At 37.9% G+C, this 17,573-nt stretch overlaps 1 protein-coding gene and 1 long non-coding RNA gene across 5 annotated transcripts in view; both read left to right on the forward strand.

Annotated features, from left to right (window-relative positions):
- The window catches only part of ALCAM (activated leukocyte cell adhesion molecule), a 214,032-nt gene that overhangs the window by 16,898 nt on the left and 179,561 nt on the right, over positions 1 to 17,573 (forward strand). The window lies entirely within an intron of this gene.
- On the forward strand, positions 36 to 17,062 carry LOC118676350. Its single transcript, XR_004974087.1, has 3 exons — positions 36 to 1,422; positions 10,463 to 10,538; positions 16,543 to 17,062. It is a non-coding gene; the product is annotated as an uncharacterized LOC118676350 (long non-coding RNA).

A 17,573-nucleotide genomic window follows, 5' to 3' on the forward strand; every position in this document is an offset into this window, starting at 1 on the left:
ATAAAATTATTTTCGTTGCTACTTCATAACTGTAATGTTGCGACTGTTATGAATCGTAATGTAAATATCTGATATGCAGAATGGTCTTAGGCAACCCCTGTGAAAGGGTCGTTCGCCCGCCAAAGGGGTCGCGACCCACAGGTTGAGAACCGCTGGTAGGGGCATTGTTCCTTATGCTTAGATTTTGTAAGACATTTCCCCCACATCCTACCTTCCTATCCCTTCTCCCCAAGGCATCTGCCCCTAAACATTAGACCCCACTGACTAACAGCTTAGACTTGGCTTGTCCTTTTATTAAAATAAATATATGAATTTAGTTGCTTTCTTCATGATTTGTGGATTTTTTTCTTAAAAAATAAAATTACATTGGAAATGTACGTTATACCTTTCCTATCAAGTTAGGCACATTTATGAGAAGCATGCCTGTTTGGACACAAAGCCCCAATTCAGCAACTAACAAATAATGAGTATTATTATATTTCTTTTTCGAGCACAGTCTCCAGTGTTTGGAATGCCGTCCTTCTGAACTTAATCCTTTAATGGGAAAACAAACATCAAAAGTAGTGTGAGCAAATTACCCAATATACATGACTTTTTTTCAATAGTTTCAATCTCAGTCTGGTTAATAGCAGATGAAGTATTGATATTTCAATTTGACAACTTTTAAGTTTTGTCTTCTCTTTTTCCCCTAGGTCATTTTCTAAATATAAATTTAGAGATTTCTCCATAGAGAAATAGTTAGGATAACTGTGGAATAATTAAATTTTCCACAGCAGTATGTAGTAGTCAAAAGGCGGAGGTTCTAAATGAGTTTTTTATAGGAAGGGCAGGTGGAAATAAAAATTTTTTAAAAAAGCAATCCTCCCTACCTACAAAAAACCAGGAAACCATCGAACAAAGCCCAGGAATACTTTAAACATAAGATCATCTTTTACTTTACTCTTTTGTTGGTTATTTACTTTGCCTTCTGGGAGTATTACACAATCTATTAGCTTTTTCTCTTTAGATGTTTGCAGGATACAGAATGTACCACTAACTTTTAAAAAAATAATATTGATTCTCACAATAGAACCAGTGTGTACTTGTTAACCACATAATTGCATTGTTAAATATAGTTGCTTCACAAATTATAAAATAAAATGACAAAGCAGTTAAGAAAATAGGCCCCATGCAAACAGTCCATACACCCCACTAACTTTATTATTTAGTGATTAAACAGAAAGCATTTAATAGTGTGTGCTGGTTTATCATTGTTGAGCCAATAACAGTAATCAGGATCATTGTGGAGTTAACAGTGACCAGGAACTTTCCTACTCAGTGAGATGACTGCTAGTGATCAATGTCAGAGTGATATAGAAGACAAGAGAGGGAAGATACGCCCTACGTTTCAGTTCCACCTTTGTCAGCAACTGAGGGATTTTGGTTAGTCACTTCATGTTTCTGTTCTGTTTTTTGCTTGTTCAATGATGATATTAGGCTAGTGAGCTTCCATGTGATTATGAGTATTGCGTGATTTTATTCCACTGCTAAATAAAAATGACCTTTACATTGTCTCTTTTTTGGATTATTCTTTTTTATTTTGTTGGTTAGTTATGACCCAAAGATATTTTTCCATTGATTTTTAGAGAGAGTGGGAGGGGGAGAGAAAGAGACAAAGAAACATCAGTGTGTCAATTGGTGGCATTAGGGCTGGGGATCTCCACTGAGCTTGCAACCAAGGTATGTGCCCTAGATCAGAATCGAACCTGGGACCCTTCAGTCCATCTGCTGAGGCTCTATCCCTGAATGAATGGGCTAGGGCTGTTTGTTTTTCTTTTCTTTTTTTAAAAAGGTATATTTTATTGATTTTTTACAAAGAGGAAGGGAGAAGGATAGAGAGCTAGAAACATTGATGAGAGAGAAACGTCGATCAGCCGCCTCCTGCACCCCCCCCCACCCCCACACTGGGGATGTGCCCGCAACCAAGGCACATGCCACTTACCGGAATCGAACCTGGGACCCTTCAGTCCACAAGCCGACGCTCTAGCCACTGAGCCAAACTGGTCAGGGCTGTTTTTCTTTTGTCTTCATCACTATGCTAGATTTAGAGATAGTCATGTAACATTTTGCAGATTGAGATTCCCACTCACTGTAGAGCATAAATGAAATAATTGAGCCATAGAAATAAAATTAAAAAAAAAAAACCACCACAATAGAGGCAAGCATTAACACTTCTCCCCTATTCAACATGGAACAAACTTCATGAGAGTACAGAATTACATTTCATTTTAGTCTTCATATTCTAAATAAAGATTTAGAGAAGTTTAATTTGGTTCACAGATTAAACCTTATAGACTACAGGTCCTGTGAGGAGGGGTTAAGGTCTACAGAAGGAAGGGATAAAGGGTGAATTAATAACTGTGATAAGAACACTCATCCAAGAGTTCCTGTCATCATAGAAAGTTAGCCCACAATGGTAATAACAAAACAGGATTGAACTACTGAAAGAAAAAGCTAGTTCCTTGATTTTGATTTGCTACTTTTGGGGAAGACTCAGAGACTGTCTCTGATAATACAATATGTTATAGCCACTTGTCTGTCTGGGATGCTTTACATGTATTCCCTACTCCAGGCAGAGATATTCTGATGTTGCTTTCATCTTGGAGATCATTATGGAAGGATAATAAATTGATAATTAATGCTACATTTTAGTTACCTATAAAGTGTTAGGTTTCATTTTTTATCTGTCCAATTTTCCCAGCACCATTTAATGAATAGATTATATTTCCCAGATTGTATGTTTTTGCCTCCTTTGTCAAATATCAATTGACCATGCCTCTAGAATGTTTTAATATATTGTACCTTCCAATAAAAAGTTCAAATATGACACATGAAATAGAAAAGAGGAAAAATTTTTCTATGTAAAGTGGAAAATTATCCCACTACATTTCTCTTTATTCTTATACATTAAAAATATAAGGATAAATAGCAAGAAAAAGTGATACAGTGGGGCCTTGACTTACGAGTTTAATTCGTTCCGAGACCAAGCTTGTTAAGGAGCTCGTTAACTCAAATTACTCTGTCAACGCAATGCAAAAAATTGGCGGAGAGACAGCTGGTATCTCAAAAAACTCGTTAGTCGGGACACTCCTAAGGCAAGGCCCCACTGTATGTTGAATTATATGAAAGTGGAAGATGTTTTAAACAGACATCATCAGTCAATAGAATTGTGTATATATAGATATTTTTTCCCGAAAAAGATACAAAAACTTTTAATAATGGCTATTGCCGAAAGTGCAGACTGGGGATATGAGATAAAAGGAAAGCCTTTTTTCTTAACCCTCACCCGAGGATTTTTTTCCATTGATTTTTAGAGAGAGTGGAAGAGAGAGGGAAAGACAGAAAGAAATGATGTGAGAGAAGCACATCAATTGGTTGCCTTCTGCATGAGCCCTGACCAGAGTCTGGGCTGGGGAGGAGCCTGCCACCAAGGTATGTACCCTTGACTAGAATCAAACCCAGAACCCTTTAGTCCACAGGCCAATGCTCTATCTATTGAGCCAAACCAGCTACAGCAAGTGAAACCTTTTTTCTAGCTACATACTCTTTCATGCAATTTGAATATTTATAATATATGTATTATTTTTAAATTACTAATGCAAAGATTATTGTAGTAATGATGCTACTACCAAAACTGTAGAAGAAATACACCTCTCAAGTAGTTAATTTACTCATTTTTGTGTTTCTTGCTTCTCTTTCCCTTCCTTGTTTTCTGATATAATACAGTAAACCTAAAAACATACTGGAATTAAAATGATCCTTCATTTTTATTGGCATTTTTAATAATACTAGTCCACATTTAAGTTTAAATCATATTCAAGATGAGATTGCAGAGTTTGCTTATAGGTTGGTGTTCTGAAGTGATTTGCAAATGTAAAATTGTAATCCTATATGATGACTGATAAAAGATTGCTCAATCATATAGTTAACAAGTTCAAGCCTATGATGACAAGTGAGTATGAGAAAGAAAAACATACAATGAATGGAATTTTAATTTTGTGTCAGTAATAATTTTCTGATACTAAAGGTTGTTGAACCATGTTTAATGAAATGGATTATTTTATAAGCTAGTGGCATTGTAGTCCTAGAGAAGTATTTTGTCGTTGTTGTTTTGTTAATCCTCACCTGAGGAGGATATTTTTTCCATTGATTTTTAGAAAGAGTGGAAGGGAGGAGGAAGGGAGAGAGAAATAGAAAGAGAGAGAGAAACATCAATGTGAGAGAGACACATGGATTGGTTGCCTCCCACACATCCCCCAACCAGGGATCGACCTGCAACCCAGGTATGTGCCCTTGACTGGGAATGGAACCTGAGACCCTCTGGTGCGTGGGCCAGCTCTCTAACCACCGAGCGACACCACCCAGGATGTCCCAAATTCTTGAGATGCCAATTATTTAGGCCATGATCAAATTCATTTGCGAAATGGCGTATATTTATACTCATTCTTAAAATTCACAATACAAATAAACGTTGCTAATTCCTAATGTCAAGAAATTAGTTAACCATTGTTTAAGCTGGTGTCTGACTTGAGACACTTGAAGAAATATTGATTCAGAAGCATTACTTGGTGGCTAAGCTTATGTGTGGTGCTTTCACACCATGTTGCTGGTACAGCCCACCAAGAGGCCGTAAGGCAGAAGTTATGCTGACTAGAATCTGTGAAGGAATGCATGAAAGGCATTTGTAAAATATATGAAGAACATCTGAAGAGACTGAATCCCAGTAGCCCTCTATCCCATATGATAGCAGTCAGTTGTTTGATTTTATTGGTGATCTGGCCTACCTCAGCTGCCTCCTTAAAAAGGTGAAACCCAGATGTACTAGCCTTATAACAAAGACTGGGTTAAGGAGAACCTCTACGTGGTCGTCCATTGGCAGACAGGGAAACAGTTGTGTTGAAAGCAGTAGGCGGGTAGAGGGGGACTGTGGACAATGTTGTGTAGGGGAAGTTTTGTACGATAGTAATCCTGATTCCATTTTGGTACACTCTAGCCAGGTTTGAATGTATTAGGTGAAATGAGAGGATCTTATTCAACCTGAAACCTCCATCAGCCGATTTTTAAACTTTTTTTTTTTTACTTAAACATTTTTTATGATAGCTTAGAGGGAAATTTTTCTTTGTCAGTTAATGCTGGTCCCAGTCTTTTAAAAACTGTTCATATCTGCTTTATAACATTCATTGTACTAATCCTCCTTAAAGTTGGGTGAGGTGGTGATGACCCAGTTTAGTTATGTCCTAAGATAAAGTATCAGTGAAAAACAAATAGATGATCTTTAGTTATTAAAAAGAAACATTACTCTAGTTTACAAATAAAATATGTTACATAAATATATTTCACAAATGAAACATATTCAGATTTAGCATTATTTGATTTCAGGTATAATCTAGAACTATATTTCTACATTATAAATAAAAATGTGACAACAGAAGAACAAAAGAAACCTGTTCATTTCTTATTAGCTGCATGTAAGATTTCTTCATTATTTGGAATTTATATCCAATTTTAAATCTTAAGCTTTCTTAAATATGGGTACTTTTAAATTTGTGAAAGCAGCCAATAATAATTGTATTATTGATACTTTTTGCTTGATGTATTGAATACTTAGCACCTCATAAGTGCAACCTAGAGGCCTCCGCGATTTTCAAGGATATAACCTTACTGCACAGAATATAGAAAAATTGTATTGCCAACCTATTTTGATAAGTCATAGAAAATTTGGAAGCATACATATTGATAAGTAAAACTTTTTCTTATTGTAATTTAAGGATTGCTTAGAGAAATGGGAAATATTAAATCATACGTCTTCATTGGAGGAATTTAGCAGGGCTAAATATTATGAGATAGAGTTAACCCTCCTAGAAATCTTTGCAACATCAAGGTTGATTCCTTGTGCTTATAGATTTATTCAAAACATAACTTGTCTGATTCAAAGAAATACCACTTGGCCTCATTCTTCTTATAGCTATTCTCTCTGGCATTTTCCTGAAAGATCACTCATAAAATGATTATTTTAAATACCAACAGTCCAGGTAATGGTGTCTTACTTTTAGATTGTATTCTGGCATTTAGAAATCTAAATTATTCTAATCCCTCTTTTGTATCTGACATTTAGTTCACAGCTATTCAAGAGCTAATTCAAAAGAGATTAGACTTTAGAACATATGTATACATGATTTTATTTATATCATATTTTTCAAAATATATATTTTATTTATTTCAGAGAGAAAGGGAGAGGGAGAGAGAGAGAGAAACATCAATGATGAGAGAGAATCATCAATCAACTGCCCCTTGCACACCCCACACTGGAAATCTAGCTTGAAACCCAGGCATGTGCTCTGACCAGGAATTAAAACTGTGAACTCCTGGTTCATAGGTCAACACTCAACCACTGACCCACACTGGCCAGGCTGTATATGTGTTTTTAAAGAAACAACTGAAATAAAACTATATTCCAAAAATTAACACAGGGAGTAAACGATTGATTTGTTTTGTTTGTTTTTTTCATTTAAAAATATAATCAACACCTGCCTTTAGGTAATGAACAATTCAGAGTATTTTCACTGACCTCACTGTCAATTACTAAAGCCAGGCTAATATAAGTAAAAGTGCTTTCATTTTATGAGCTGGGTTGAATAGTATATGGCAAGCATTGTGAATCTCTTTAAATTGCTATAGTAATCCAGGATCCACAGGAGCAAACAAAAGGCTTAGTGCATTTTCACAATATAGTTCAAGTCCATTTCCTCAAGAGTGCCACACCAGTAGCCAGAATACCGTGGCGTTTTCAATAAGTGTGGTATTAGTAAGAGCATGTAAAACACCTAAAACTGAAAGAATTAAAAGTAATTCTTAGATAATTGAGTCTACAAAGAAAGTACAGAATACTTTGGGGCTGTCAGCTGATTATGTAGTTTCCTTTTTACTTCTCTGTGTGGGCTCACAACACATGACTCACTACCTGCGTATTTTGGACGTATGAGGGAGGGGCAAGCATGAATATCTTGAGATGTTTCTAGTTTCTTTCTTTGGGTGGGGAGGGGGGGACGTTAACCAGGACAAATTATTTTATTTTTTATTGAATTTATTGGGGTGACATGAGTTGAAAACATTATATATTAAAACTCAATGGAAAAACTTTAGATGCCTTACCTTTAAGATAGGGCAGAGGACAATTATTTCACTACTACTGATAATATTTAAAAGAAGATCCTAGATAATACTAAAGGGAAATTTAAATTTTTTTATTAAAGATATTAGTCTTGAAAGAGAAAAAAAACTATTTTATAGACTTTGACTACTTTTTTTTTTACTACCTTTTAAGTTTCTTTAGTATTTATTTTTCTTACCAAATTCTCTACTTTGTGGTGCAACTTGTCATTTTATACTCTTAAAAACAGTATGCATTTCTCCTAGGTTTTAAGATTTATTAGTATATAACTGACCCAAAAACTTTTATTATTAAAAAATTTATATCTAATTATTTCCATTTTTTATTTTCTATTTTGTGTCAGATACCTTTTACTCTCACAGGTCGTATCAGACATTTTGTATCTTAAAATAGTTTTAAAGAACTGTTTTCTCTGGTTTTTGTTATGCTTTTACCCTTTTTGTGTTATATTCTTTTTATTTGAGTTATTCATTACTCTACTTTTAATTTCTTGTCCTGAATTTGTTTTTAAACTATATTTGTTCTGAATATATAGTGGGCTTTTTTTTTTTGAATTATAATAAAAGAACCTACAATAATGATATTGGTCCTTTGGAATTAGTTGAGGCATTTTGTTAGCCCGGCACCTGCTCTGTTTTTATATAATAATGGGTATTTGAAAATAAAATGTTTTCTCTGTTAAAAATTATATAGATTCAACTGTACAGTTCTATAATACATCATCTGTGCATTGTACTGTGTTCACCACCCCGAGTCAAGACTCCAGTTTCTTGTTGCAAACACATAGTCATGGCCAGGAAGCCACCACCCTCACTCACTGATGCCTAGGTTTTTCCACCCCCCTGCTCCATCTTTAAAAGGGCCCTAGACATGTTCCTGCTTCTCAGCTGCCTTTTACACTAAGTCCTTAGGGATTTCCTTTGACTCCCTCAATCTCAGCTAACTTTGTAAAACAGACCTTTGTTCCAGATGATTTATAGTAAGTTATCACTGTTTTTAAGATAATGTGAGCCATGAAACATGTTCCACAAAGTACTCCTGAAAATGATTTTCCATATTTCAGAGTTCCGTTGAATATGCTTAGAATTACACAGCCTTATGGTCTTCTCCTGGAACTTTGGCATTTATTGTGATGAGCATTTATTTAGTCTAGGAAGTGATTTTTTTTTTTTCATTTTAAGATTAACTACAGCCATACAAACCAATTACTGTTTTGGAAAAATATTTAATAATTCAGTAGCTTACAGAGATTGCATTTGCTTTTTATAACTCTATCATAGTGGCCTCTATAAGGTTTTGCTCTATGGAGTTCTTTTCCTTAATGTGGAAAGCGAAATTCTTATATTTGGTGAAACAAATTCAGGGTAGATACTAAAAATCATGGTTCATATAGAGCTTTTCATAACATTATAATTAGAAGCATAGCATGTATCTCATGCCACAAGTATTATACCGAAAGCTTATCACAAGTTAACAATCAGCATGTGTATCAATTATATTATATCAGATGATCTTCCTGCCAACTTATTGACAAAGGATTTGTGCTATTAAATTTTTTAAATGGTTGCTTTGGATCCTTTCATATTTCTCTATTGAAAATATATTTAGTGGCCACAGTGGAGTATGCTTTTACATTTTAGCTTTAACAATATTCAATGGAACATTTTCAGGATGATGTTTAATACATTGTTACCCTAATCCTATATAGTATAATAGATACATAGAACTTTTTGTCCTGGGAGAATATACAGAAATATAGCAATCCAAAGCCACAATTAGCTTCCACTTCCATATACATATTTTTTTCTTACTAGATTGTTCTCTACATAAACTGATGTGATATATTTGTTCTACCTGATTTCAAGTGACGTTTCCATGTTACCTTTCTATTTTAGATTTTTTCCCCTCTAAAAATATACTTTTCTCTTATTCAGTTAAAAGCAATTAACAATATATGGCCCATGATTCTGGCACCTGTATTTTATAGAATATGTTGTTGCAGTTCCAGGAGTCTACAATATCTAGCTTAAGCAAAAAATAAATCTCTATAACTAAGGGGATAATACAGCTTCTTAGGACGTGGGAAATAATTAGAAACAAGGGCATGAATACTGTCAGTTCTTTCTGTCTCCCATTTCTTTTTGTGTGCCTTCTCTCTTTCTGCAGACTATCCTATTTTGATGCTAATGTCATATGTCAGTCTATAGATCCTGGATTTGGTCTTTTTCCAGTTAATAAACTACCCAGCATGGTTTCCCTTGCTTTGATTACAAATATGCACAGAAAGTATTCTGATTGGCTTAGTTTGGGTCAGGTACTGACTTTGGATCAATCAACTATAAATGGAGGAGGGGAAGTTGGCATATTTCTGTGCAGTTTCACAAAAACTGGTCATGTGATAACAGCTAGGACTGTGCAGGCAAAATAATACTATAGCACATTTTAAAATTTAACTTTAATATTTATTAGACATCCATTATAAGTCAGCAATTGCATGTAGGTGTTGTGATGGGTAAATATGGGTAAGATATAGTATCTGCATTCAAAGGTATAAGAGGATACAGCACTGCACAAATCATTGGAGTACAGTGCAGAGAATGGAGTTTGGTCATGATCATAAGGAGAGAAATAGGAGGTTAAGAATATAAGAGGTTTGATTGTCTTGAGAATTTTTGTGATACATGTGTGAGCCAACAGCAAAGAAAGAGCAAGCCAAAGGGAAAGAACCAAATTTGGAAGCAAATGGGAATTGACTGAGCAAAGTGTTAAAGTTGGAGGAAGAAGAGGAGCCAAGAAATGACAGAAGAGCACTTGTTGGGTTTCCTTCTCAAAGATGAAACCAAATGATGGATAAAGGCATTAGTAACAGTTGAGTTTTCAAGTACAATTGTCGTGGACTTAAATCTACTTTGGGGCACTTTTTAGCAATATATTCTATGTAGGAGTTTAAATAAAGTGGAACCGTAGCTTCCCCACTACCTGGTCCTGGATTTCTTTGTTTTTTTTACACACGTTTTTGATGCTCATGGTGTGGGCATTATTTTCATGGTTAACCCCACAGATGACATTCAGGAAAAGAGATTGTTCCCTTATGTTATCACTTTTTTCCATAGATGGCCTCTGGATTCATTTCTTAACATTTTTATAGTTCTTTTATTAATGTTAGCATGTGAAATAGTAACTTTTATATAAAGGATATGTATATCATTAGGCGACATTAAAGTGTTTAACTTCCTTTTTGTTGCTTTTCAGACAACTTTCAGCTCATGCTGACAGATTACCTCTTGCAGATACATTGAATTAATTTTCAAAGCAACATTTCTTTTTGGTGAGGCTATATTAAATGGTATTCTAGAGTTCAATTGTATTACTTTGCCCAATTTCCTATTTGTTATGAAAGTTTATAATTCAAACAAAAGTACAATAAAAGTGTGCCTCCTAAAATTGCACTTTGTGAAATGATGATGGTCATTAGTCTGTCCCTTGAGGTTTGTAAATTTTCCTCTTGGTATTTGTTCCCTTAGTTAACCGGCAATAAATGTCTAGAGTTTAAAGATACAAATCTTATTATCTTCTCATATTTTAAGTGTTATTTTTTGTTTTGCTTTTTGTCTCTGTCTTTTAAGCATGTATTAATTTTTTTTTCCTTTTAAAAATCTTTATTATTGAAAGTATTACAGATGTCTCCATTTTCCCCCCATTGACCTCTTATAGCCTGCACATACATCCTGCCCAGCCTTTCACCACCCTATTGTCTGTGTCCATGGGTTATGCATATATGCATACAAGTTCTTTGGTAGATCTCTTCCCATTCATCCACCCACCCTCATCCACCCTCTGAGACTCCACAGTCTGTTCCATGCTTCTGTGTCTCTGGATCTACTTTGTTCATCGGTTTATTTTGTTCATCAGATTCAAAATATGAGTGAGATCATGTGATACTTGTCAATTGGTGTTTCGGGTTTCTTAAGATATATTCCTAGAAGTGCGATCACTGGCTCAAATGTTAGTTCCATATTTACTTTTTTGAGGAAACTCCACACTGTTTTCCACAGATGCTGTACCATTCTACATTCCCACCAGCAGTGTACTAGGGTTCCCTTTTCTCCACATTCTTGCCAGCCCTTGCCATTTGTTGATTTGTTGATGGTAGTCATTCTAACAGGTGTGGGGTGATACCTCATTGTCGTTTTAATTTGCATCTCTCTGATGATCAGTAACTCTGAACATTTTTTCATATGTCTCTTGGCCATTTTTATGTCCACTTTGGAGATATGTCTATTTAGATCCTTTGCCCATTTTTAAATTGGATTGTTTATCTTCCTTTTGTTAAGTTGTATGAGTTCCTTATATATTTTGGATATTAATGATTTATGCCATTTATAGATAATGATAGGTAATAATCCCATTTTAAAGACCAATTTCTCCTCATATAATGCCCCCAGAGCAAGAATAAAAAACAAAAAATTAACTCCCCATTCACAAATTAAAAACTAGTCATGTAAAGATTTCCACTTTGTGTGTGTGTTTGTGTGTGTGTGTGTGTGTGTGTGTGTGTGTGCGTGCATGTCCTTTTGACATGGCCCGATTCATCTGTGTGTGTGTTTAATCTTATATATCTTTATTATTGAAATTATTACAGATATACCCTTTCTTCCCCGTTGACCCCCTCCACCCCGCTCCCATCCCCCCAGGCCTTCACCACACTATTGTCTGTGTCCATGGATTATGTATATATGCATGTAAATTCGTTGTTTAGTCTGTCCCTCCCACCCACCCACTCATCCCCACCTTTCCTCTGAAATTCATCAGTCTGTTCTATGCTTCTGTGTTTCTGGATCTAAAATAGAGCCACATATTTTTTTAAAGAATATTTTGATTTTTAAATACAACTTACTCTAGATTTGAATTAGAATTCAGCCATTTTAATGAAGCTTTTTTTCACTTTTAAAATTAATTTAATTTTCTCCCATCACCATTTATCTCCTCTATGACCTCTTCTACCTCTACCCACCCCTTTACCCCCTGCAATCACAAGTTTAACTTCTGTTCTATAAATGAAATTATTTGAAAACACTAAAAATACCTAAAAATGGTGGTTTGGGATAATTTTTAAATCTGCTGTTTAAAAAAAAAAACTTTTTAAAAACAATTTAATTCATTCAACAAATATGGTCCCACAGAGCTTTCATTTCAGTGGAGCAGTGGTTCTCAAACTTTGACCTGGAATCAGAATCACCTAGAGTGCCTGCTAAAACATAGGTTGTTAAGCCCAACCCCTAGAGTCTCAGATTGATTCAGCCTAGGATTTGTATTTCTAACAAGCTCCCATATGTTGCTGATGCTGCTGGTCCTGGGGCCACATTTTGAGAACAGCTGTGCTAGTGGAAGGCGATGCTGTCTATCCTCCAGGTCTCCAATTAGCCTCCCCTCTGCTGACCCACTCCCACTGCAGAGACCCCCTTTGTGGTTATTTCTAGTAGTAAAAATGCTTTCTCTAAATGCACTCTGGCATGTATAGTGCACAAATTATATAGTTGCTTATCAGATTATCAAGAAATTTACGAGGTCAGATATCATTTTTAAAGACAAAGCTGCCTTGTTTATCCCAGTAAAAATGTATCATCAGCATTATGGCTTGATTTTCAATTTAATCATCACTTTCTTTTAACATAAAGCTTTTTCTTCTGATCTTTTGGTAACCCTCCAGTTTTCCATAGTCTTTTCAAAGTGATGGCCAGTGGTCATTTATTGCAATAATTAAGATGGATAGCAGCATGCCAGCTGGAATGACTACACTTGTGTTTGCTGTATAAATGATTTCCCTAGCATGAAGGCCCCTTTTATAGCTTATGCTTTGGCCATATCCTTTGTATCCTAAACCATTAATGTTTAGAGGAGATATTTATAAATAAGCTGATAATATTTACCAATTTTTAATCACCATCAATTCATGTCTGCATTTTTTAGCACTGGAACTTGCCTTTCACTTTGTTCCTGCTGCCAAGAGCAGCATAAAGGCTTTCTAGTCCTCATGAGCCTGGTTTTCTCTCTCTCTCTCTCTCTACCTTTAAACTTCCTTTATTTTGTTCTTATTCTAAACCCTTTTCCTTGTGAATCTTAAGTGGCTCTGGATAGTTCACCGAAATACATAGAAGCACAGCTTCAAATGTAAATTTCTTATAGGACTTATTTGAAATATCCTTAAAGCACAGCAATAGACTTTAACATTTTTTAAAAAATGCTGCTTGAGTTTAATGGTCTTTTTTTTATTATTTAAAAAATAAATAGACCTCAAGTTAAACAGGCAAAGTTTGGACATTGGTCACCTTATTTCTGTATCTATCACATAATACCCAATACAATTCAGTAAATATTTGGTGACCTGACTATTTTTGTTTTACATATTTGGCTTTAAAGGAAATTACATGTCATTGTTATATATTTACAATGCTTATCTTCCTTTTCAAACTTTGTAAATCTGAAAAGACATATAAAAATGTAACCTGATGGCAGAATATTTTATTATCTGTATGTCAAATAAGACGTTAAAAACAATTTAGAGTAGCTAACAAGAAATAATCAGCCACAATGAATATATAGTATTGCAAATATGTACATATATTAGAGCTAAGTAGATTTATTGTCTGCAATTCTTTAAGTTTTCTTATCAGATTTCAATATAAATTAAAAGAGTGAGTTAAATAAGCAAAAGACTATAACCAGTTATTGTCATCATGTTAATTTCTCTATCTTGTAATGGTTTAATATTATATCTTGATAGTTTTATGTTTTTAGCCCAATCTTGCAGGTTAGACTTTTCTTACCACCCAAACTGTGGAAACCTGCCCTCCTTGGAAAATCCAAAAGAGCTGGTTAGTTCACACAAAGACAACAAGGGTCACTCTGTTTGGAGAACTTTGGCTCTTTTCAGCAGAGTTACCATTGACTGAGAATACAGAGTATCCGTACCCACTGGCTGAAATTAACTTGTTTAGCAGACAACCTGCATCCCTTCATATGAGAATTATTGCAAACATTGTCCTAACTCCCCCTATCCTGTCCTTCTCTACTAGCCTCTATTTTCTGTCACTGACTTATTAGGACTTTTATTCTTATATACAGATTTAATATGTTGTCATTATTCTTATTTTCAAATAATTCAAGTTAAAAGCACCATAGCTAGAAGGAGTAACTACATTGTCCTTTGAATGCCAATGAAATTAATTTAGGTGACTTTAATAAAAATAGAAATGAATAATGAAAAAAGTAAATATTTCTCTCTTGGGTCATCAATGAGATTATGTAATATTTGTAATAGAAACTTTATAGATATTTAAAGCTTCTAATTTGCCATTGATGAAATACTTTCTCATTGGGTTTTGAAAACTATCTCCTGACATCTTCTCTAAATGTCATTTAATTTATAAATAACAAACAGAAACCAATATAATTTTCACATGTATAAAATGTTTGAAAACAGTTTTAAAATAAGAAAATTTTCATATTATTCACTAATAGTGTTAAAGGAGAACTTTTGAGTAACATACTGTTCAAACAAAATGTTTCCTTCTCCCAACCCCCAGGTTGACTGAGAGGGAATCTATATCTATATATATATAAAACCCTAATATACAAATAGACTGAATAGCCAAACAACCGGTTGCTATGACATGCACTGACCACCAAGGGGCATGCATGGAACATGGCGGGTGTCGGCAGCAGGCGGCAGAGTGTGAAACATGGCGGGCATTGGCTGTGGCAGGATGGTGGAGTAGGTGAATGGGTCTGCCAGACCAAGGCAGGGCACTGGTCGCTGTCATCTGTGCGAACCTCTGGTGGTTACTGAAAATTCTTTGCTAGCGTGTGGTCCTGCCTGGTGCTTGCACCTGCTGCCATCGCCTAGCACCAGCCCAAATCACTCCGCGCCATCAGCAGTGTGAGCAGGGCTGGTGCCATCAGTGTGTGGGAGCGGCAGTGGTGGGAGTGGGGCTGCTGGCAGACAGGGAACTGGGGGCTGCAGCAGGAGAGGCCGGGCAGGGATGTGGAGTATGGGCCGAGACGGCCCCTGTGCCCACCGCAGCTTCACGGCCCACAGTTCCTTTCAAGGTCTATGAATTCGTGCACTGGGCCCCTAGTATATATAAAATAGAGAAATATGCTAATTAACCAGACGCAGTAATGGTGGACCAGACAGAAGGAGGTTGCACATGCAGCCTCAGATTGGGGCGGCAGGGGCCTCTGCACCTGAGCTGGGGGAGGTCCTGATCAGCAGCAGCCCCTGCTGCTTCAAGGGTGGGAGAGGGAGGAAGGGCTGGACCGGCAGTGGCCTCTGCTGCTGCGGGCCAGGGAGTGAGGCAGGGCGGGACCAGCAGGCTGCAAGGACTGGGGAGCAAGGCAGGGCCGACGAGCAGGCTGCGGGGTCCAGGGATCCAGGGAGCGGAGGCAGGGCTGGATGGGCAGCCGCTGCAGGGGCTGCTGTGCTGTGGGCCCAGGTCAGGCAGGGCTCATGCAAGAGGCAACCAATCCATGTGTCCCTCTCACATTGATGTTTCTCTTTGTCTTTCCCTCTCTCTTCCATGCTCTCTAAAAATCAGTGGGAAAATATCCCTAGGCTACTCGAGGGTGGATGGTGCAGGCAATTTCCAGTGTGCTGGGCTCCTAGTCTATACTAATAATAGCCTAGGGTCACCAGATCAGACTGGACAACTGGTCACCAGGAAGTGCATGGAGCACCTCTTGGTCCCTCTCCCCCAACCCTCCCCTCCCCCTGGCCCGCAGGCTCCCATCACTGGATGGCCAACAGGGAACCAAGGGGAACCAGGCTGGGTGACAGCAAAGTGGGACTGGGGATTGGCTAGGGTGCAAGGCAGACCTCCTGGTCCCTCCCCCCAGCTGGCAGGCTACGATCAATCTTCAGATTCTACTGAAAGTAATGTGGTGCCTCCACTGTGCAGCCTCCCAGGACTCAGACTCGCCTCTGTGAGAGGCTCCGGAGTGGAGACTTCAACAAGAACTTCAGCACCTCCTCAGGGGAAAAACCACCTCCTCCCTACTCCACAGCTGCTTCAGCCTGGGCAAGAAGCTGTGCATGCTCCTCCCTGCGAGATGGGCGGGGCCAAAGCCTGAGATGAGTGGTTCCATGATGGCGGTGGGGCTAGTGCAGGGATGGAGGGAGGGAGGACGGGGAAGGAGCAAGGGAGAAGCCCTGGTTCCCTGCTCCTCCTCCCATAGGCATAGCCCTTCCTGCTGTTATGATAAAAGAAGTTGTGTTTTTCTAACTCTGGGTAAAGGAAACAAGTGTCTGTTGACTTCTGATCTTACTCTCCAAGCTGCCAGTTAATCCCTCTGGATGCATCATATCCAACCTCCAAAGGATCCGAGGGGCAGGTTCAACCTTCATGCCATAGTTGAGGAAACTGACCAATAAACACATGTGTCTCATGCCTCAGTGTCAACTCCTGCAGAAATCTTCAGGCAATGACTCAGATTCTATATCTAAGGGTATATTTTCTTCTGTTTTCATGTTTAATTCAGCCCCAGGAATCAAATAATACAATAAAGAATAAAATGAGTTCAGAGGGCTCAGCATTGTATTCCCAGGGCCTTTGGCCACACACAAACCGCAGAGCTCAGTTATCCTGAGATGAAAGGAAAGGAAAGAGAAACGTGAAAGGTTTCCCAGCTCAGTCACAGAGACACATCATAGCCACATACTAAGGACACGACATTAATTTAGGGGTGGAAAGGACACAAATGGAATAGAAGATGGAGCCATTTGGAATGAGCAGGCCAGCAGGGGGGCATTTGGGGGTGAGTAGGCCGGTGGCAGGGGGCAGTTGGGGATGAGCAGGCTGGCAGGCAGAGTGATTAGGGGCAACCAGGCAGGCAGGCAGGTAGCAGTTAGGAGCCAGCAGTCCCGGATTGCTAGAGGGATGTCCGACTGCTGGCTTAGGCCCGATCCCTGTAAACCAGCAGTAGGACATCTTTCCAGGGGTCCCAGATTGGAGAGGGTGCAGGCCAGGCTGAGGAGCACTCTCCCTGTCCCTGTGCATGAATTCTGTGCACTGGACCACTCGTGGAAGAATAAGATGAAACAGTCCAGTAGGGAGTGTCACACACCTCGCAGGGACAGTACCTGGGGCTCTGGACATGACGGGAGGGGGAGGGGGCTGGATGAGAGGAAGTGCATGGAAAGGCCTGGGAGTAGGAACAAGAGGGTGATATGTGGAAGATGGGCCCCATCGGGTGATGACAGGGGGCAAGCTTGTGGGAGATGGCCAGTGCCCCCACCTCTGCTGAGGGGTGCATGCATCTGTCCTGGGAGCTGCAGCTGATGGAGAGGGAGGCTATGGCTCTATGT

Source organism: Myotis myotis, unplaced genomic scaffold, assembly GCF_014108235.1.
Source record: "Myotis myotis isolate mMyoMyo1 unplaced genomic scaffold, mMyoMyo1.p scaffold_m19_p_2, whole genome shotgun sequence".
Taxonomy (NCBI): Eukaryota; Metazoa; Chordata; class Mammalia; order Chiroptera; family Vespertilionidae; genus Myotis; species Myotis myotis.